Source organism: Pongo abelii, chromosome 8, assembly GCF_028885655.2.
Source record: "Pongo abelii isolate AG06213 chromosome 8, NHGRI_mPonAbe1-v2.0_pri, whole genome shotgun sequence".
In the NCBI taxonomy this organism is placed as follows: domain Eukaryota; kingdom Metazoa; phylum Chordata; class Mammalia; order Primates; family Hominidae; genus Pongo; species Pongo abelii.
This window is the reverse complement of record NC_071993.2, coordinates 95,195,921-95,218,064: the sequence shown is the minus strand read 5'-3', so window position 1 is coordinate 95,218,064 and position 22,144 is coordinate 95,195,921. Positions and strand designations below refer to the sequence as shown.

At 39.9% G+C, this 22,144-nt stretch overlaps 1 protein-coding gene and 1 long non-coding RNA gene across 9 annotated transcripts in view; both read left to right on the top strand.

The window, feature by feature from the left end:
- LOC129048306 (uncharacterized) overlaps nt 1-518 on the top strand; it is a 103,503-nt gene extending 102,985 nt beyond the window's left edge. The window contains exon 3 of the long non-coding RNA XR_008510536.2: nt 381-518. This is a non-coding gene — a long non-coding RNA (uncharacterized LOC129048306). The remainder of the gene's footprint in view (nt 1-380) is intronic.
- The window catches only part of RNLS (renalase, FAD dependent amine oxidase), a 316,262-nt gene that overhangs the window by 132,463 nt on the left and 161,655 nt on the right, over nt 1-22,144 (top strand). The window lies entirely within an intron of this gene.

Here is a 22,144-nt window from a genome sequence, read left to right as displayed (position 1 = left end):
TTATATAGATCAAATAGTTCCAATTCAGGAAATATGTCCAGACTTGCTTAACTAACTCTTAGGGGAATAGGCAGGAATCATCTATTCTCCTTGCTTCTGTGTTCTCTACCAGACCTCCATACACCCCTACGTTTATCCCCACACTTTGGAACAAGTTCTCCTTCTTGCCTCTTTGGTCACAGGGGAAAGATGTCTGATAAATGTACCCAGATTGAGTTGTAATTGACTTTAATATGTTTCCCCTGAGTGACTTAAGCACCTCTGGTTTATTTGAGCTCTGGGTAATTGTTGGTTAGGCTTTATAACTTTCAGTAAGGAGTTGACCTTGTTGGAGGTTTGAAGGTCATAATCATTTACCTGCCCTTTCTAAATTCTAACAGATACAAAGAGCCATGTGGATATCACAGCATTATTAATGGAACCCAGTGGACTCCTAAAGAACAAAGCCCCTGCTAAAATGGGATGTGAGAACATGGCTTAAACAGGAAGCTGAAGTCCGTGCTTCCTCTGACTTCTCCAGACATGGATGTAGCAACTACCTAAGGGAAAAGGTGGATCTACATACAAAATTGATCCTGTATATTTCCTCCCACCATGCCACCAAAATATGGTTGGAAAATGTCACCAAGGCCTCCTAATTATCAAATCTGATAGTCATTTGTTTTATTTGATACTCAATTTGTTATTTGACTCTGTTGAATACGTCTTTCTTGAATTTCTTTCTACCCTAGGCTTCCAGGATTATCTCTTCTCTCACCAACTGTTCTTTCATGGACTCTTTCTTCTCTTTTCAGCCCATAAGTGTTGGTATTTTTCAGGGTTCTGTGATAAGCTATCTTCTCTTCTAATTCTACCCATAATCCATCAGGAATCTCATCCACTCCCATAGTTTCTAGTCTGTATTCCAATAACTCTATGAAATTGATATTGCCAACCAGATCACTATTCATATTCTAGATCAATATGTTCTTGTTTGTTTTTAATTCCACAAATATTCAACAAGTTACTGTGTCATAGTAAACAGTGAGAATACAAAGAGTCTCTGCTGTTAAAAAACAGGTGATATAAACAGAGTGCAGTGGTAATACTTGAGAATATTTTGAAAGCACTAAATAGGAAAACTCAGATCAAACCAGGAAATTTAGAGGAAGAACTTAGAAAGAAAGGATGTCATCAGTGATTCTAAAATGCTAGTTAACAGCTTTGTTACGAGAGTAGAAGGAGTAATACCAGCAGAGAACACATAAATAAGGAGCAAATTTCTCCACATGAGTGATCTGCAGACACTCAGAAATAGCATGTTTGTCACAGGTTAGGTTTCCCAGAAAGCAGGCTCTGGACAAGATTTGCATGCAGGAAGGTACTAGAGGGGATGCTCTTGGCTGGATACCTATGGGAGAATGAAAGAAACTGGACTGGGCTGAAGGGAGCTTGAACTGCCGTTCAATCGCAACAAAGCCTCTGATGATCCCAGTGAGACCTTTGCAGCTGCAATAACTCCTTAAATTTCCCTAAATGGGAAGCAAAGGGACAGGCCTTTAGACCCTTCTATCACCCAGTCATTGGATGTGGGCTACTGCCGGGAAGGAGCATGACTTTGGGTAAGGCGGTTTTCTTGAGCTGAACGTATGACCCTTAGAGGGAACGTCACTAAGAGCTGTTGGTTTCTAAAACTTCCTGCAGCTGGAGGTGTAAGTAGTGTAGTTTTGGGGGTAGAAATTTAGGCAGTATTCCATGGTATCCACTACAGTGTACTCCTTGCAACCATTCATACCCACTTTGCTTCTTATAATAAGTTCTAGGCCTTCAGGTGGATTAGTGAGATGAGCTACAGCTCCAGCCATTGCAGCTGGTCTCAAGGCCTTAACAAATACTCATTATCCTTCTCCTCCACTATCCAACCATTCAGAATTCCCCTCACCATCAACTAGCACCTCTGCCTGTTTAGGTGGCTTACATATGGGATGATCTGGACATGGTTTTGAGCCCCATGATCACCACATTCTTTTCAGACCATGGCACTGAACTTGTATTTTTATCATCAAAATTGAGCAAGAGAGTACCAAGAGACACCGAATTACTTGACTGGCAAACATATTCCCTGCCCCCATTCTGTAGCAGCAGCCTAACCTGTGCCCGATGATCCATGTTGGTTATATTTGCCAGGATGTTGACCCTTCTCACCTCCTGGGTCTTGTCTCAAGCAACATGAAGTGACGGGGTGGTAGCCATAGCTTGAGATTTAATGGGCCTCTTATTGTGTTATCTAGATGAAGCATTTCCCCTTTAGAAACCAGGATTTCTAAGTTGCAGAGCCCAGAGTTGTAGGAACAGCTGTGGGTCACTTAGGAGTGATGATAAGTGGGATCACTTACACTTTTACACCTTCCCATGTTTTATTCCTACTGGGGACATACATAAAGTCTACACTACATCCTGAAGGATGGAACCTCTTCCTGTCAGGGAATTCTCCCTAAAATGTTACCTCAAACTGTACATTCAACAGACCATTTTATTGCTCTGTCAAGCCAGAACTTCCGGAGCATGCAGTGTGTGATTATAGTAATGGATCCCATTTATGTGTACCTTCAATGTGCCTTCAAAGTGTACTAGGCACTTTACATCACCATAGTTCCCACTTTTGAACCCTAACAAGATCATGACCACTTAATATGACCTTTGTACCAGACTATCATTAGTCATCTCTTACCCACATTTTACAGATAAAGAATCTGAGTCTCAAAAGAGTTCTCTACTTCACCAGTGTCACATAACGTAATAATTGTGAGAGCCAAGATTCAGACCTACTCTAAAGTTAGGGCCCTTTCTACTGTATTGCTTAACCTCCACACATATAATAATCTCATTTAATCCTTACAAGGATATTGTAAAATATGTGTTATTGCTGTTCTCCATATGAAAAAACAGAGACTCCTTCTAGTTAGGCAACTTGCAGTGGGTTATGCCCCTGGGAAGTGGCTCACCTGGGACCTGAACAAAAGCCTGACTCTGAAGCCCAAGTTCTTTCTACTATACCAGTTGCCATGGTGTCAACCTAGCATCAGAGAAAAGTATCGGAGAAGAAAGGAAAAATAAAGGTAGTGGGTGTAGATCATTCTGTGATGTTTAACTTTTAAGCCATATAGGCAATAGGGTCAAGTTACTTGTTTTATATGTGTATATTGAGGGTTGATGAGTGGGGCAGAGAGTAGACCCTCTTGATTCAGTGCTACCTACAGCTTTTACAGAAGCACCAACCCTGAAACTACACTCTGCACTTCTTACATCCACTTTAAAGAATTACAGATTTTATTGAAGATATTGTGGGAGATATATGAGAAAATTTACATTGCATATTACCCAGAAGACAATTCAAGATCCCATGAGACATCTGAATGCTCCCTAAAGTCTTTCTTTGGCTGCATTGCTCCGTGGGGCTCCCTTCTCTCTCTGACATTTCCATCTCATGGATCAGTTCCTTATGTTCCAGTCCCTTCCAAAACCTGGAATCTAGACATATGCTACACAGCCCCATGCAGTGGGAGCTTCTCTCACAGGGGATGGGGCAGCCAAACCACGTTGTCTTCTCCAGTCACTTCTATCCCCAACTACAAATTCTGGTGAATAAAACTCCCTGTGTCTCAGTGTCCATGATATGGGAGGAGTGTGCATACCAGAAGGCAGAGGGAAAGTTGCCATCTGGGAGGTAGATTATCTTTCTTCCTGCTAGGCAGACCTCTAATGAATGAATCCTTTCCCAAATGCCACTCAGACTGCTTAAGTCCTGAAGGTCTATGCCCTTCATCTTTGCACCCGAGGACCTTCGTAATCTGACACTTGCATCTCACCTCTCATAACCTAGCCTCTGTATTCCTATTAGTCCTACTGACTTCTACTAGTCCCAGGTTTAGGCCTTTGGACAACTTCTTTTTTCCTATCACATTCTTTCCTCCTCCTGAGCCAAGTTCTTCCTGTCTTTTAAACAGCCCTGTCTAATTCTGCTTCCTTCACAAACCCTTCTCTGACAACTCTCCCTATCCTAACCTCTCCTGTTTATTGTTATTTATACTCACAACTTGTGTACAAAGATATGATATTCTTTAATTATTTTTAACTAAATATATCTTTGCACATAAACCTCCATTTCTGCTAATAGTGTTAATCCTGTCAATTTACTATAAACAAGTCATTTCCAGGGTCAGTTAAGTTTTTCATGTTATTGATTCAAGACTCCCTTCCATCCTTTTCTTCTCTTTCTTTTGGTTGATGATCTGCATTCCAACAAAGGGATTGGCCTGTAGGCCCCCATTTTCCTCACTGACCAATGACAGTTTTATGTGGTCTGTACCACTGTATTGGTATCTCCTAGTATTCATAGTCCTCCTTTGACTTCCGGTTTTATGGTCTTCTCAGTACTTATGGGCCTTCCATAAAGGACACAGAAAACCTCTCAGCTGCTCTCTCCACACCCTGCTGGAGTGTGAAGAATCCTGTGAGCCTGACCTGAGATTCATCTGCCCTGACACTGCCTCACAAATGGCACATCAGAATGAGGATTTTCTGATAAGCACAGGCTTTCCTGGCTCTACCTTGTGATTCTCTTCTACCATCTATCTCAACTTATCTGATATGTTATGACATCTAGTTCTAAAGAACTCAGCCTAGAGTGGGAGACAGAGAGCAGGCAGCCCATGCTCATGTCTAGCCTTTCTTCCATCTTTTGACATTCCCTCTCCAGTCCCCACCCCTTGTTCCTAGAGGGTGTTGATTTCCTTTCTACATCCTGTATCATGTTCTGTAGCTTACCCTACTGTAAGATTCTTATATAACTTCCACATGTTAAGGCTTCCAGACGTTGCTACAACTTACAGATCTTTTCTTTTTTTTTTTTTTCTTTTATTATTATTATTATTATTATTATACTTTAGGTTTTATGGTACATGTGCGCAATGTGCAGGTAAGTTACATATGTATACATGTGCCATGCTGGTGTGCTGCACCCACCAACTCGTCATCTAGCATTAGGTATATCTCCCAATGCTATCCCTCCCCCCTCCCCCCACCCCACAACAGTCCCCGAAGTGTGATGTTCCCCTTCCTGTGTCCATGTGTTCTCATTGTTCAATTCCCACCTATGAGTGAGAATATGCGGTGTTTGGTTTTTTGTTCTTGTGATAGTTTACTGAGAATGATGATTTCCAATTTCATCCATGTCCCTACAAAGGACATGAACTCATCATTTTTTATGGCTGCATAGTATTCCACGGTGTATATGTGCCACATTTTCTTAATCCAATCTATCATTGTTGGACATTTGGGTTGGTTCCAAGTCTTTGCTATTGTGAATAATGCAGCAATAAACATACGTGTGCATGTGTCTTTATAGCAGCATGATTTATAGTCCTTTGGGTATATACCCAGTAATGGGATAGCTGGGTCGAATGGAATTTCTAGTTCTAGATCCCTGAGGAATCGCCACACTGACTTCCACAAGGGTTGAACTAGTTTACAGTCCCACCAACAGTGTAAAAGTGTTCCTATTTCTCCACATCCTCTCCAGCACCTGTTTCCTGACTTTTTAATGATTGCCATTCTAACTGGTGTGAGATGGTATCTCATTGTGGTTTTGATTTGCATTTCTCTGATGGCCAGTGATGGTGAGCATTTTTTCATGTGTTTTTTGGCTGCATAAATGTCTTCTTTTGAGAAGTGTCTGTTCATGTCTTTCGCCCACTTTTTGAACATCACAATTAAAAGAACTAGAAAAGCAAGAGCAAACACATTCAAAAGCTAGCAGAAGGCAAGAAATAACTAAAATCAGAGCAGAACTGAAGGAAATAGAGACACAAAAAACCCTTCAAAAAATAAATGAATCCAGGAGCTGGTTTTTTGAAAGGATCAACAAAATTGATAGACCGCTAGCAAGATTGATAAAGAAAAAAAGAGAGAAGAATCAAATAGATGCAATAAAAAATGACAAAGGGGATATCACCACCGATCCCACAGAAATACAAACTACCATCAGAGAATATTACAAACACCTCTATGCAAATAAACTAGAAAATCTAGAAGAAATGGATAAATTCCTCAACACATACACCCTCCCAAGACTAAACCAGGAAGAAGTTGAATCTCTGAATAGACCAATAACAGGAGCTGAAATTGTGGCAATAATCAATAGCTTACCAACCAAAAAAAGTCCAGGACCAGATGGATTCACAGCCGAATTCTACCAGAGGTACAAGGAGGAGCTGGTACCATTCCTTCTGAAACTATTCCAATCAATAGAAAAAGAGGGAATCCTCCCTAACTCATTTTATGAGGCCAGCATCATCCTGATACCAAAGCCTGGCAGAGACACAACAAAAAAAGAGAATTTTAGACCAATATCCTTGATGAATATTGATGCAAAAATCCTCAATAAAATACTGGCAAACAGAATCCAGCAGCACATCAAAAAGCTTATCCACCATGATCAAGTGGGCTTCATCCCTGGGATGCAAGGCTGGTTCAATATACGCAAATCAATAAATGTAATCCAGCATATAAACAGAACCAAAGACAAAAACCACATGATTATCTCAATAGATGCAGAAAAGGCCTTTGACAAAATTCAACAACCCTTCATGCTAAAAACTCTCAATAAATTAGGAATTGATGGGACGTATCTCAAAATAATAAGAGCTATTTATGACAAACCCACAGCCAATATCATACTGAATGGGCAAAAACTGGAAGCATTCTCTTTGAAAACTGGCACAAGACAGGGATGCCCTCTCTCACCACTTCTATTCAACATAGTGTTGGAAGTTCTGGCCAGGGCAATTAGGCAGGAGAAGGAAATCAAGGGTATTCAATTAGGAAAAGAGGAAGTCAAATTGTCCCTGTTTGCAGATGACATGATAGTATATCTAGAAAACCCCATTGTCTCAGCCCAAAATCTCCTTAAGCTGATAAGCAACTTCAGCAAAGTCTCAGGATACAAAATCAATGTGCAAAAATCACAAGCATTCTTATACATCAATAACAGACAAACAGAGAGCCAAATCATGAGTGAACTCCCATTCACAATTGCTTCAAAGAGAATAAAATACCTAGGAATCCAACTTACAAGGGATGTGAAAGACCTCTTCAAGGAGAACTACAAACCACTGCTCAAGGAAATAAAAGAGGATACAAACAAATGGAAGAACATTCCATGCTCATGGGTAGGAAGAATCAATATCATGAAAATGGCCATCCTTCCCAAGGTAATTTACAGATTCAATGCCATCCCCATCAAGCTACCAATGACTTTCTTCACAGAATTGGAAAAAACTACTTTAAAGTTCATATGGAACCAAAAAAGAGCCCGCATCACCAAGTCAATCCTAAGCCAAAAGAACAAAGCTGGAGGCATCACACTACCTGACTTCAAACTATACTACAAGGCTACAGTAACCAAAACAGCATGGTACTGTTACCAAAACAGAGATATAGATCAATGGAACAGAACAGAGCCGTCAGAAATAATGCCACATATCTACAAGTATCTGATCTTTGACAAACCTGACAAAAACAAGAAATGGGGAAAGGATTCCCTATTTAATAAATGGTGCTGGGAAAACTGGCTAGCCATATGTAGAAAGCTGAAACTGGATCCCTTCCTTACACCTTATACAAAAATTAATTCAAGATGGATTAAAGACGTAAATGTTAGACCTAAAACCATAAAAACCCTAGAAGAAAACGTAGGCATTACCATTCAGGACATAGGCATGGGCAAGGACTTCATGTCTAAAACACCAAAAGCAATGGCAATAAAAGCCAAAATTGACAAATGGGATCTAATTAAACTCAAGAGCTTCTGCACAGCAAAAGAAACTACCATCAGAGTGAACAGGCAACCTACAAAATGGGAGAAAATTTTCGCAACCTACTCATCTGACAAAGGGCTAATATCCAGAATCTACAATGAACTCCAACAAATTTACAAGAAGATCTTTTCTTTTTTTCCTCTCAAAAGGCCAAGCTCTTACGAATCAAAAGCTCCTTGACTTTCAAAACTGTTAACTCTGTCATGAATTTCAAGGACATATTTTGGAACTCAAAGCCAAGAATTGGACATTTTGTTCTTGATGCTTCTTTTGTGTCCTACCCTCCCAGAAGCAGAGAGCTCCAACATTCTTTAGTTTAATGTTAGAAACACCAAAAGATACTTAAAAAATTAATAAAAGTAAGAATATATTTTATTTTATAATATTTTGCTATACTAGAAGCTCATGCCAGTTTTCTATTTTTAATTATATGGCCTTCCATTTTTTAATTGTCCTCTAATGTCTTAACTCTAGTATTAAACATTTAAGATTCTTTAGGGCAGAGAAGTCAGAGACGTCTTTTATATTACTCAGAGCACCTGGATTGATTTGTTAGAAAAATATTTATTGAGTACTAAGAGCTGTTGACAAAAAGATAAATGAGAGTCCTTGCCCTTCATGAGTTCATGAGTTAATAAAAATTATTATTAGTTAATCTAAGGGAAGTGGAAAGTTAAAACCAAGATAACTCAGAGGAGAAGGCTATAAATTAATCAGAATGAGGAATCCAAAACAGCTTCCTAGAGGAGGTGACACTTGAGCTGGGTTTTGCCTGTTCAGCTAATTAAACACGTGGAAAAGAGTTTTATTCCATCCACAGGGATCTGGATACATGAATAAATGGAAGTATGTTTGGGAATAACAAGCTTTAATTGTGCCTAGAAGAAGTAAGGAATCTTTGGTGGTCAGAGAGGAAGGCAGTGGAGAGATGAGATTAGTATTCAATAAATAGATCCAGAGGACATTTTGTGCTTATTAGTTTGAATTAAACTTTGTGTTTTTTTGTTTTGTTTTGTTTTGTTTATTATTATACTTTAAGTTCTAGGGTACATGTGCACAACGTGCAGGTTTGTTACATAGGTACACATGTGCCATGTTGGTGTGCTGCACCTATTAACTCATCATTTACATTAGGTATATCTCCTAATGCTATCCCTTCCCCCTCCCCGCACTGCACAACAGGCCCTGGTGTGTGATGTTCCCCTTCCTGTGTCCAAGTGTTCTCATTGTTCAATTCCCACCTATGAGTGAGAACATGCGGTGTTTGGCTTTTGTTTTTGCAATAGTTTGATGAGAATGATGGTTTCCAGCTTCATCCATGTCCCTATAAAGGACATGAACTCATCCTTTTTTATGGCTGCATAGAATTCCATGGTGTATATGTGCCACATTTTCTTCATCCAGTCTGTCATTGATGGACATGTGGGTTGGTCCCAAGTCTTTGCTATTGTGAAGTGCCTCAATAAACATACGTGTGCATGTGTCTGTATAGCAGCATGATTTATAATCCTTTGGGTATATACCCAGTAATGGGATGGCTGGGTCAAATGGTATTTCTAGTTCTAGATCTTTAAGGAATCGCCACACTGTCTTCCACAATGGTTGAACTAGTTTACCGTCCCACCAACAGTGTAAAAGTGTTCCTATTTCTCCACATCCTCGCTAGCACCTGTTGTTCCTGACTTTTTAATGATCTCCATTCTAACTGGTGTGAGATGGTATCTCATTGTGGTTTTGATTTGCATTTCTCTGATGGCCAGTGATGATGAGCATTTTTTCATGTGTGTGTTGGCTGCATAAATGTCTTCTTTTGAGAAGTGTCTGTTCATATCCTTCGCTCACTTTTGATGGGGTTGTTTGTTTTTTTCTTGTAAATTTGTTGCAGTTCATTGTAGATTCTGGATATTAGCCCTTTGTCAGATGAGTAGACTGCAAAAATTTTCTCCCATTCTGTAGGTTTCCTGTTCACTCTGATGGTAGTTTCTTTTGCTGTGCAGAAGCTCTTTAGTTTAATTAGATCCTATTTGTCAATTTTGGCTTTTGTTGCCATTGCTTTTGGTGTTTTAGACATGAAGTCCTCGCCCATGCTTATGTCCTGAATGGTATTGCCTACGTTTTCTTCTAGGGTTTTTATGATTTTAGGTCTTACATTTAAGTCTTTAATCCATCTTGAATTAATTTTTGTATAAGGTGTAAGGAAGGGATCCAGTTTCAGCTTCTCCATATGGCTAGCCAGTTTTCCCAGCACCATTTATTAAATAGGGAATCCTTTCCCCATTGCTTGTTTTTGTCAGGTTTGTCAAACATCAGATAGTTGTAGATATGTGGCATTATTTCTGACGGCTCTGTTCTGTTCCATTGATCTATATCTCTGTTTTGGTGCCAGTACCATGCTGTTTTGGTTACTGTAGCCTTGTAGTATAGTTTGAAGTCAGGTAGTGTGATGCCTCCAGCTTTGTTCTTTTGGCTTAGGATTGACTTGGCAATGCGGGCTCTTTTTTGGTTCCATATGAACTTTAAAGTAGTTTTTTCCAATTCTGTGAAGAAAGTCATTGGTAGCTTGATGGGGATGGCATTGAATCTATAAATTACCTTGGGAAGTATGGCCATTTTCACAATATTGATTCTTCCTACCCATGAGCATAGAATGTTCTTCCATTTGTTTGTATCCTCTTTTATTTCATTGAGCAGTGGTTTGTAGTTCTCCTTGAAGAGGTCCTTCATGTCCCTTGTAAGTTGGATTCCTAGGTATTTTATTCTCTTTGAAGCAATTGTGAATGGGAATTCACGCATGATTTGGCTCTCTGTTTGTCTGTTATTGGTGTATAAGAATGCTTGTGATTTTTGCATATTGATTTTGTATCCTGAGACTTCGCTGAAGTTGCCTATCAGCTTAAGGAGATTTTGGGCTGAGACGATGGGGTTTTCTAGATATACAATCATGTCATCTGCAAACAGGGACAATTTGACTTCCTCTTTTCCTAATTGAATGCCCTTTATTTGCTTCTCCTGCCTGATTTTCCTGGCCAGAACTTCCAACACTGTGTTGAATAGGAGTGGTGAGAGAGGGCAGCCCTGTCTTGTGCCAGTTTTCAAGGGAATGCTTCCAGTTTTTGCCCATTCAGTATGACATTGGTTGTGGGTTTGTCATAAATAGCTCTTATTATTTTGAGATACGTCCCATCAATACCTAATTTATTGAGAGTTTTTAGCCTGAAGGGCTGTTGAATTTTGTCAAAGGCCTTTTCTGCATTTATTGAGATAATTATGTGGTTTTTGTCTTTGGTTCTGTGTATATGCTGGATTATGTTATTGATTTGTGTATGTTGAACCAGCCTTGCATCCCAGGGATGAAGCCCACTTGATGATGGTGGATAAGCTTTTTGATTTGTTGCTGGATTCAGTTTGCCAGTATCTTATTGAGGATTTTTGCATCGATGTTCATCAGGGATATTGGTCTAAAATTCTCTTTTTTTTGTTGTGTCTCTGCCAGGTAGAGGTGTTTATAGTATATTCTCTGATGGTAGTTTGTATTTCTGTGGGATCAGTGGTGATATCCCCTTTGTCATTTTTATTGCATATATCTGATTCTTCTCTATTTTCTTCTTTATTAGTCTTACTAGCATTCTATCAATTTTGTTGATCTTTTCAAAAATCCAGCTCCTGGATCCATTAGTTTTTGGAGGGTTTTTTGTGTCTCTATCTCCTTCAGTTCTGCTCTGATCTTAGTTATTTCTTGCCTTCTGCTAGCTTTTGAATGTGTTTGCTCTTGCTTCTCTAGTTCTTTTAATTGTGATGTTAGGGTGTCAATTTTAGATCTTTCCTGCTTTCTCTTCTGGGCATTTAGTGCTATAAATTTCCCTGTACACCCTGCTTTAAATGTGTCCCAGAGATTCTGGTATGTTGTGTCTTTGTTCTCGTTGGTTTCAAAGAACATCTTTATTTCTGCCTTCATTTCGTTATGTACCCAGTAGTAATTCAGGAGCAGGTTGTTCAGTTTCCATGTAGTTGAGCGGTTTTGAGTGAGTTTCTTAATCCTGAGTTCTAGTTTGATTGCACTGTAGTCTGAGAGACAGTTTGTTATAATTTCTGTTCTTTTACATCTGCTGAGGAGTGCTTTACTTCCAACTATGTGGTCAATTTTGGAATAAGTGCAATGTGGTGCTGAGAAGAATGTATATTCTGTTGATTTAGGATGGAGAGTTCTATAGATGTCTATTAGTTCTGCTTGGTGCAGAGCTAAGTTCAATTCCTGGATATCCTTATTAACTTTCTGTCTTGTTGATCTGTCTAATGTTGACAGTGGGGTATTAAAGTTTCCCATTATTATTGTGTGGGAGTCTAAGTCTCTTTGTAGGTCACTCAGGACTTGCTTTATGAATCTGGGTGCTCCTGTATTGGGTGCATGTATATTTAGGATAGTTAGCTCTTCTTGTTGAATTGATCCCTTTACCATTATGTAATGGCCTTGTTTGTCTCTTTTGATCTTTGTTGGTTTAAAGTCTGTTTTATCAGAGACTAGGATTGCAACCCCTGCCTTTTTTTGTTTTCCATTTGCTTGGTAGATCTTCCTCCATCCCTTTATTTTGAGCCTATGTGTGTCTCTACATGTGAGATGGGTCTCCTGAATACAGCACACTGATGAGTCTTGACTCTTTATCCAATTTGCCAGGCTGTGTCTTTTAATTGGAGCATTTAGCCCATTTACATTTAAGGTTAATATTGTTATGTGTGAATTTGATCCTGTCATTATAACGTTAGCTGGTTATTTTGCTCGTTAGTTGCAGTTTCTTCCTAGCATCAATGGTCTTTACAATTTGGCATGTTTTTGCAGTGGCTGGTACCAGTTGTTCCTTTCCATGTTTAGTGCTTCCTTCAGGAGCTCGTGTAGGGCAGGCCTGGTGGTGACAGAATCTCTCAGCATTTGCTTGTCTGTAAAGGATTTTAATTCTCCTTCACTTATGAAGCTTAGTTTGGCTGGATATGAAATTCTGGGTTGAAAATTCTTTTCTTTAAGAATGTTGAATATTGGTCCTCACTCTCTTCTGGCTTGTAGAGTTTCTGCCAAGAGATCCGCTGTTAGTCTGTTGGGCTTCCCTTTGTGGATAACCAACCTTTCTCTTGCTGCTCCTAACATTTTTTCCATCATTTCAACTTTGGTGAATCTGACATTATGTGTCTTGGAGTTGTTCTTCTCGAGGAGTATCTTTGTGGCATTCTCTGTATTTCCTGAATTTGAATGTTGGCCTGCCTTGCTAGGTTGGGGAAGTTCGCCTGGATAATATCCTGCAGTGTTTTCCAACTTGGTTCCATTCTCCCTGTCACTTTCAGGTACACCAATCACACGTAGATTTGGTCTTTTCACATAGTCCCATATTTCTTGGAGGCTTTGTTCGTTTCTATTTACTCTTTTTTCTCTAAACTTCTCTTCTTGCTTCATTTCATTCATTTGATCTTCAATCACTGACACCCTTTCTTCCAGTTGATTGAATCGGCTACTGAAGCTTGTGCATTCGTCACGTAGTTCTCATGCCATAGTTTTCAGCTCCATCGGGCCGTTTAAGGACTTCTCTACTCTGGTTATTCTAGTTAGCCATTCGTCTAATTTTTTTTTCAAGGTTTTTAGCTTCTTTGCAATGGGTTAGAACTTCCTCCTTTAGCTTGGAGAAGTTTGATCGTCTGAAGCCTTCTTCTCTCAACTCGTCAAAGTCATTCTCCGTCCAGCTTTGTTCCGTTGCTGGTGAGGAGCTGCATTCCTTTGGAGGGCGAGAGGCTCTCGGATTTTTAGAATTTTCAGCTTTTGTGCTCTGTTTTTTCCCTATCTTTGTAGTTTTATCTACCTTTGGTCTCTGATGATGGTGATGTACAGATGGGGTTTTGGTGTGGATGTCCTTTCTGTTTGTTAGTTTTCCTTCTAACGGTCAGGTCCCTCAGCTGCAGATCTGTTGGGGTTTGCTAAAGGTACACTCCAGACCCTGTTTGCCTAGGTATCAGCAGCAGAGGCTGCAGAACAGCGAATATTGCTGATCAGCAAATATTGCTGCCTGATCGTTCCTCTGGAAGTTTCGTCTCAGAGGAGTACCCGGCCATGTGACGTGTCAGTCTGCCCCTACTGGGGGGTGCCTCCCAGTTAGGCTACTCGGGGGTCAGAGACCCACTTGAGGAGGCAGTCTGTCCGTTCTCAGATCTCAAACTCCATGGTGGGAGAACCACTACTCTCTTCAAAGCTGTCAGACAGGGACATTTAAGTCTGAAGAGGTTTCTGCTGCCTTTTGTTCGGCTATGCCCTGCCCCCAGAGGTGGAGTCTACAGAGGCAGGCAGGCCTCCTTGAGCTGCAGTGGGCTCCACCCAGTTTGAGCTTCCTGGCTGCTTTGTTTACCTACTGAAGCCTCAGCAATGGCAGGTGCCCGTCCCCCAGCCTCACTGCCACATTGCAGTTGGATCTCAGACTGCTGTGCTACAACAAGAGATGAGCGAGGCTCCGTGGGCATGGGACCCTCCCAAGCCAGGCACGGGATATAATCTCCTGGTGTGCCATTTGCTAAGACCATTGGAAAAGCACAGTATTTGCTAAGACCATTGGAAAAGCGCAGTGGGAGTGACCCGATTTTCCAGGTGCCATCTGTCACAGCTTTGCTTGGCTATGAAAGGAAATTCCCTGACCCCTTGCACTTCCCGGGTGAGGTGATGCCTCACCCTGCTTCAGCTCACGCTTGGTGTGCTGCAGCCACTGTCCTGCACCCACTGTCCGACAAGCCCAGTGAGATGAACCCGGTACCTCAGTTGGAAATACAGAAATCACCCGTCTTCTGTGTCGCTCATGCTGGGAGCTGTGGACTGGAGCTGTTCCTATTTGACCATCTTGGAACCGCCCATGGAATTTAGCTTTGAAAACTTAATATTACAAAAGGATTTTGAGGAGGGTGGTGTCATATAAAATATGCAGTTTTAGAAAACTCACTCTGGCCACAGTGTAGAAAATGTAAAAAATGGATTGCATTTTTATGGAAAATCCCAAATTAGAAGGGACAAAGTTATAAAATTATAAAATTTGTATAGCGAGTGGTAAAAACCCAAATAAAGACAGTGAAATACAAAGGAGGGGAAGAAATAGAAGATGTTTAACAGATTAAATCTTCAGGCATTGGATGTGGAAGTTGAGAGGGAAAATGAGACTGAAGTTTCTAAAGTCATTGAGCAATTGTGAAAATACTTTCAATCTCTGGAACAGGGAACGCCAAATTTAAGGGGAAATACCAAGTTCAGATCTGGCTGTATTAAATTTGACATACCCAAGGGACATGAAATAGCAATGTCTGGTGGAGGGCCTCATGTTAGGATCTGTGGCTCAGCCAAGTGTTGGAGCTGGAAGTACTGATACTAGCTAACAAAAAAGTGACTGCTGACAGCAGGCGTGTGGGCAAGATGATCAATCAGGAGGACTGTGGCAAGGAAGAGAAGTCAAAGGCAGAGGGAGAAATCCTAGGGAACGTGGTGTAGGCAGAAGAAAAGAATCCTCAGGGGCAAGTAAGAAGGAACTCTTGAGAGGAAAGGAGGAGAGCCAAGGAGATAGGGCACAAAATCCAGGGGTGAAAGAGGTAAGAAAAGTGTGGTCAGCAGAGACCTGTAAAATAAAAACAGAAAAAAAAATTAGGAAGCAAGTGAAGATTAAAACCATCTTTTAATCTTCTGGCATAAGAAGAGAATAGGTAATGAGTTCTGCTTTGTCTCGATTAACAAGAAACAAAAGTGGAGGTGTTGAATTAATGGAGGGATTAGAAATCCATTTTTTAATTTTAAACCATATTCTGAATTAACCAAGTTTTAATCAGCTAAATGACCAATCATGTGAATATAAGGGAAATTTATTTTGGTATTCCATATAGAGACACCCTTTCTAAGTGAATGAAGTTTTGGTATAATAAATAAACAATATACTTAAGAGAAAAATATTCTACAGCTGTAAACTATTTGCTTTCTCTCTGCCTTCTGGAAATGCTAAGCAACAACAAAATCCTACATTGAAACATATTATCCTACATATAAGAGAATTATAACTCCTTTTCAGTTTATATATCCTATGACTGAAGACCTATGAGGATCCCTGTCTCTGCAGAAGGGCTTCTAAATCTTTCCAAATTCCAAAGAAATGTTCCCAGCCTCCTGTCATGTTATGTGAGCATGTCATTCCTGTTGCAGAGAAGCTTTTGGGAGGGCATCACCATAGGGAATAGTAACCCTGCTGCCTCTGCCTCAAAGGAACTATTTTCTTCCTTGCACATAGAATTTTCAAGTTGCCTGCATGGGTAAAGGAAGGCATCATAGCTAGGAGCTGTCCTCCTCAGGAACCCCATTAAGACCTGTCAAGGTTTTCTACTTCCTTTCTAAGTTTATTAATCCTAGAATAAACACAGTAACATTTGAGAGCAGCCATTGCATCTCCGGCCCATCTTAGATGTTTGTTTGATTGTATTTCCGATGCTTACAGAACAATTTCTTCCCCAGGAAATGTACCCCTTGAATTACTTCACATACCATAGAAAGGCAGCCCTCACTGCTGTGCCTGCTAAGCATTCTATGACTGAAGAGAACGCACCCAGGCTTCACTGTGAAAAGAGAATTAATTCTAAATATCCCCAATCATGAAGCACCAGGCATCCCAGACCTAGCATTTACCTACTCTATATAGAGAGGTCAGCACTGAACACTGCAGATATGCTAGGAGACTTTTAAGACTCGTAAGTAATGTGCCTTTCAGTATCAATTTGTTTTATCCTGAGAAAAATGCCTACTTCCCAGCACAATAATGTGTTCCTCTCATTCTTTAATCATCATGATCAGCAAAGCACGATTTCAGTGAATCACCATCAACTTGTGTATACGTAGGTGGGAAGGAAGGGCTTGCTCTAAATAAGTGCTGCATAGATAGAAACTCAGAAGAATAGGAAGGCACAGTCAAGTGAATGTTCTGATAAAATGATTGTTCAAGGTAGGGATTTATAAATTGCCATGGGTTCCCAAAAGTACGTTAATAGGCATAGAAAAGAAGAATTTTCCCCTGATCTGTCAGTTTATAAGTAACTAGGATATAAGTCACTCGATCCAATGAAAAGATAACACTAAAATATCTATTATTTATAACACATGAGTTTTTAAAAAAGGAAACTGATTTATTTCTCTTGACTTGACTCATAATTCCATAAAAGGGTTTTTTTGTGCTAATTTATAATTTGAAGAATTGTCACCCTTAGATCGTGTACACTGATGATTCCCTTCCATTCTTCCTTTCTCCTGAAGAGAACCTGAATTTGTTTATCCAACCCTCCCTCAAGCATCTCAGGAGACTAAGGGGACACTAACTAGTGCCAGAGACAGTTCTGAATTTCTCAGCCAGGCAGGGTCATACTGTCCTGTAGTGACTGTAATTGGTCTAGTGTTGGTCATATGCCCTAGATACAGTCTAAATGGAAAGATTTTTATTGCCTAGTTGGGAAAGAGGTTTCCTTTCTCTTGCTTCACATTGACTAAGGAAGTGTGTAGTCCTCATTGCTACTAGCAGATATCTCATCACCAGCAGGAAAACCTGACTGAGGAAAAGCCAACACCAAGGATTATAGAGGTAAGGGATAAAAAGAATTTAGCCTGGGAGACATGATATGGCCAGTGAATCAGCTAAACTTGAAGTCTTTCCTCCATGGGGGCTTCCCATCGTATGACATAATGTATATCATTATTATTTAAGTCAAAGTGAGTAGCACTTTTCTTTCTTTGCATCTGAAGGTATCTTGAATTATACATTTGTGATTACCATTTTATATGTATGTCTGGGAAGACTGCAGGTAATTGAAGTCAGTGACTACTCTAGTGCTTTGATTGGAAGAGTATCAATCACAGATGATCTTTTCTACCAGTCTAATGCCAGACATGAAATCCTGACCATTAATGACTACTTTAGCCTAAAGCACTGTGTATCCATGGAGGTGCTTGTTAAGATGTCAAGAGGACTGACATCTTCAACCATTAATTCCCCACAAACATTTATGAGAGTACAAATGTTTGTTGAGTACACTTCAGAGAGACTCAACAAACATTTATCACATAAATCCCGTTAGGACCTATAAAGAAAATAAGATTGAAGATGAAGATATAGCCCTTGCCCTCAAAAAATTTATAATCTAGTGGGAGTGACAGATATGCACACAGTGATATAACAAGCAGTTCATGAAGGAATCAATGTGGCATAGAGAGCCTTGAGAACAGTCTTGATTAGTTCTTACAGGAGGAATTAGAGAAGATTTCAGACAGGAAATGACATCTGCCCTGGATCTGGGTAGGTAGGACTTCAAGAAATGGGGAAAGGACAGTCCAGACAGTTGAAACTTACAGTGAATTTAATTGAAACAATAAAGCAAGACCTGGATGTGGAGTGTTAGTCTGGACTCAGAGCTGGGAAACCTGTGTCTGAGTTTCATCTGTCACTGAGCAAATCACCGCGTACTACTCTGCACCTTGGTTTCCTTATTTGTAAATTGAGGATTTGAGTGGGTCACCTGTAAGGGATCTTCCAACTCTAGCATGTCATGGTTCTACAAATGTCTCAAGAGATACCAATACTATACACAACCATGAATTTTATTCTTTGGCCAAAAGTTGACCCTAATCATACTTATATATTCTTTTTTAAAGCTCGTGCTGCTTGAATAGGTCCTCAAAACCACCCTAACTCACAAAAATGTTTTCACCAGTTAATAAGCAAAGCATAGTGGCAGGATGTCCCTTTGTTGGTTTCAGAGCCTAAAATTGCTCTGAGGAAAACAGGAAGACATTTGTTATATTTCCTACTATCTGATATACTTACCTGGAAGTGTTGGGGCTTATAATGCCAGCAATAATTAGAAGGTTAAATTAAATTACACCAGCAACATCTGGAGCTTAAGATTACATGTTATTACTGAATATCCACTAGCAGTCCTCTGAGATTTATTTAAAGCAGCCACAGTAACAATAACTGTCTAATCTTTTATGACTGAAAAGAGTCTTGAGTTTAGTGTTGTGCTTTTAAGGTTAAAATGGGTTTTGATATATGAGAAAGGGGAAATAAACAAAACGAAATGTAATAGGGAGCAAAACTATTGGGCTGCACATGAGAATATGTTGGATTGACCTGTGTGTATCAGTACAAGTTCACTTTTGCCTGTTGTGCTGCAACTAAGGTGCCCCCACTCCCACCCACCCCCGGTGATATCAGTCAGTTACTTGTTGTTGTTCTTGGCAAAATACAGAAATCGATTCTGGTTAACCTAAGCAAAAGGGAATTTATTGTGATAATATGGATATATATATTAAGTGCAGCCTGAAGAATTAAAAGAAGACTAGAAGATTGGGCTTGGGAATGCGCAGAGACCAAGGAACCTCCAATGATCCAAGAGGAGCAACCAAAGTTTCCAGTAGACTTCTGGTCAGCCCACACTGTTGAAATAAATATTATCACCTGTATTATTTTATTATTCTGCCAGCTGTTTAAAGGCAAGGGGTGAAACATTCACCCAAACTCAGATCACCCACCCATTCTGTGGTTCTCGAGAGAGAGGGAAAGAAAGGATCTGACCTTTTCTGCTTCTTTACTTGGAAGCATCCTCTATTACCAACATTACTTCTTACACTACAGTAATAAACTAATTCCTAAAAGCTGGCATTAGGATAGGGGAACAAATGCTGGGCAGTCAAAAAATGACAAATGATCTGTAGGTAAGTTTTAATGTCTTCAGTTATAAGTAGCATAAATTTTTATTAAAATATACATAAATAAGAAGGGAACTTACTCATTTATATAACAAGAAGTCCGGAGTGGGGGCAGTCTTTAAAATTGATTGAATCAGCAGCTCAATAAAGTCACCATGCTCCAGGTTCTTTCTGTTTTCTCCTTCTGCCATCTTCAGAGTGTCAGTTTTGCCCTCTGCCTGGATTGACTCATGGCTGCAAGGTGGATGCAGCAGTTTCAGGTATCACATCCAGATATGACAAAGTCTGAGGAAGAAATGGGTCCATCTTTTCCTGAGCTGCTTTTTTTTTTTTTAAGAAGGAGTTTCACTCTTGTTGCCCAGGCTAGAGTGCAGTGGTGCAATCTCAGCTGACCGCAACCTCCATCTCCTGGGTTCAAGTGATTCTCCTGCCTCAGCCTCCCAAGTAGCTGGGATTACAGGCATGTGCCACCACGCCCAGCTAATTTTGTATTTTTAGTAGAGACGGGGTTTCTCCATGTCAGTCAGGCTGGTCTCGAACTCCCAGCTTCAGGTGATCCACCCACCTTGGCCTCCCAAAGTGCGGAGATTACAAGCATGAGCCACCGCGCCCGGCCTCCTGAGCTTCTTTCTTAGGAGTGGAGAAACCTTTCCCAGAAGCATCCAGCAGATTTTCCCTCACATCTCATTGGGTAGGATCGGACCTTGGGGGCATTCATAAGAACTAGGGATGAGAGTACCATGATTGGCTTAGACTAAATAACATCCTCCCTCTATTCCCTGAAAATGAGGATAAAGTCAACTTTGCGTGACTCATGAGTTACATGGGGTTAATGAATGGAATCAATGTTTTATTTGAAAACAGGGTATGGAAATAAGAATTGGGAAGGCTTCCAACTGTGTCTAGCACAGTCCATTATCCTGGAATCTGGAAATGCTCTGTAGAAAACTGGTCCACTGGGTAAACTTTGAATTGGATTTCTCCCTAAGACATAAACCTTGGATACAATGATTGTAATAATTCTTATTATAAGATAAATATCTTGGTTCTAAAATAAATTGTACCATAAATTTGTCTCATTTTGAGCAATATTGTTGATTTAAAATTCGGCCCCATCTATTTGGGGCATTAAATGCAATCTTTTATTGATATCTTTTCTGCAAGCAAATGTTAATGAAAGGTTGGACTGGAGAGGCAGGCAGGCAGGAAGATGACTTCCCACCTTCTCTCTTCAAGCAGATTGATACTTCTTTATACCACTCACAGATTGAAGGCCAACAGTCTATCACTTTCCCATCAAGAGATCCTTGTTACAAAAAATAATGCTAAAATATCTTAGTTTTATAGCTAGTATTTTTCAGGCAGGGCCTAATGTGCAATTTTCACTCTTGTTCATGAAGTTATGTAGTATTGTAAATTATACATTAGCCCCCAAACTGCTGTAAGCATCACTTCTATTATTTGTGTGTTTCATCAATAAATTATGCCATTTCAATAATATGCAAATTTCTACCAACATTTTTTTGGTCTTGAAATTACAAAGCTCAAACTTGTATCAATAATATATGGAAATGTAGATTGTATCTGCAAACTGATTTTATTATTGGGCACTTTATGGTAATAAAGTATAATGTTTAGTTGACTGACTCCTTTATGAAAATATAAAAATGGGTCCCAAGCTTTCCTGCATTCCCTTTAAAAAAAAAAGACTTTTATCTAAGTATAGGGGTAAATGATAGAATTCTGAGGGACAAAGACCAACTTGACATCCAAAGAATAGTTTTATAGAAACAAATCTGTTAAAAGGCACTTAGAGGTTTGTCTGTATTTGGGACTTTGTGGATGCATATAATGGTCTGTGTCCTGGCAACATTTCTCACTAGTAAACTGAAAATTTCATTGCTCCCAATATATATATTAAATGGTAAAAGCTTGGATTGATTAAGAAATATCATTGTGAGTGGCTTTGTCAATCTTGACAGATATAAAATATACAACTGGCATAAATCTGTGGATTTGCTGTGGAACAGAGGGCTAGAATTTCGTTTTAATTCAGAACTGCCCTGGCCTGAGGTTATATCTGATTGAAAGTAGCAATATGGATCTTTGGAGGATAGGGAATAAGAGGCTGCTGGATGAGTCTATTGCTGACCCTCTGTATGGCATCCTACACATGGAGGGCCTCCATCCAGCCGCTCGGTTTCATCACACTTTTACTTAGTAAAGGTAAGTTACCTTATCAGAACTCAGAATGAGCCCACAACACCAACCCAGTGGCTGACCCTCTCTGAATATAAGGCAAGGGATTCCTCTTTACTTTCCCATGTCCCTTTCTTTCTTGTCCTCACATCTGGCTTCCTACAGTCCCTTACCAACACTCTCATGAGTGTCATCATTCTGCCCCAGGATCCTGTCATCCCACTTCCCTGGCTCCTTCCCACCTCAATCTCCCTCCTAATGTCATCAATTCTTAGTGTTAAATCTGGGACTTTGCAGAGAGATCACCCATTGATACCTTTTCATTTTACTGATAATATAATAATTA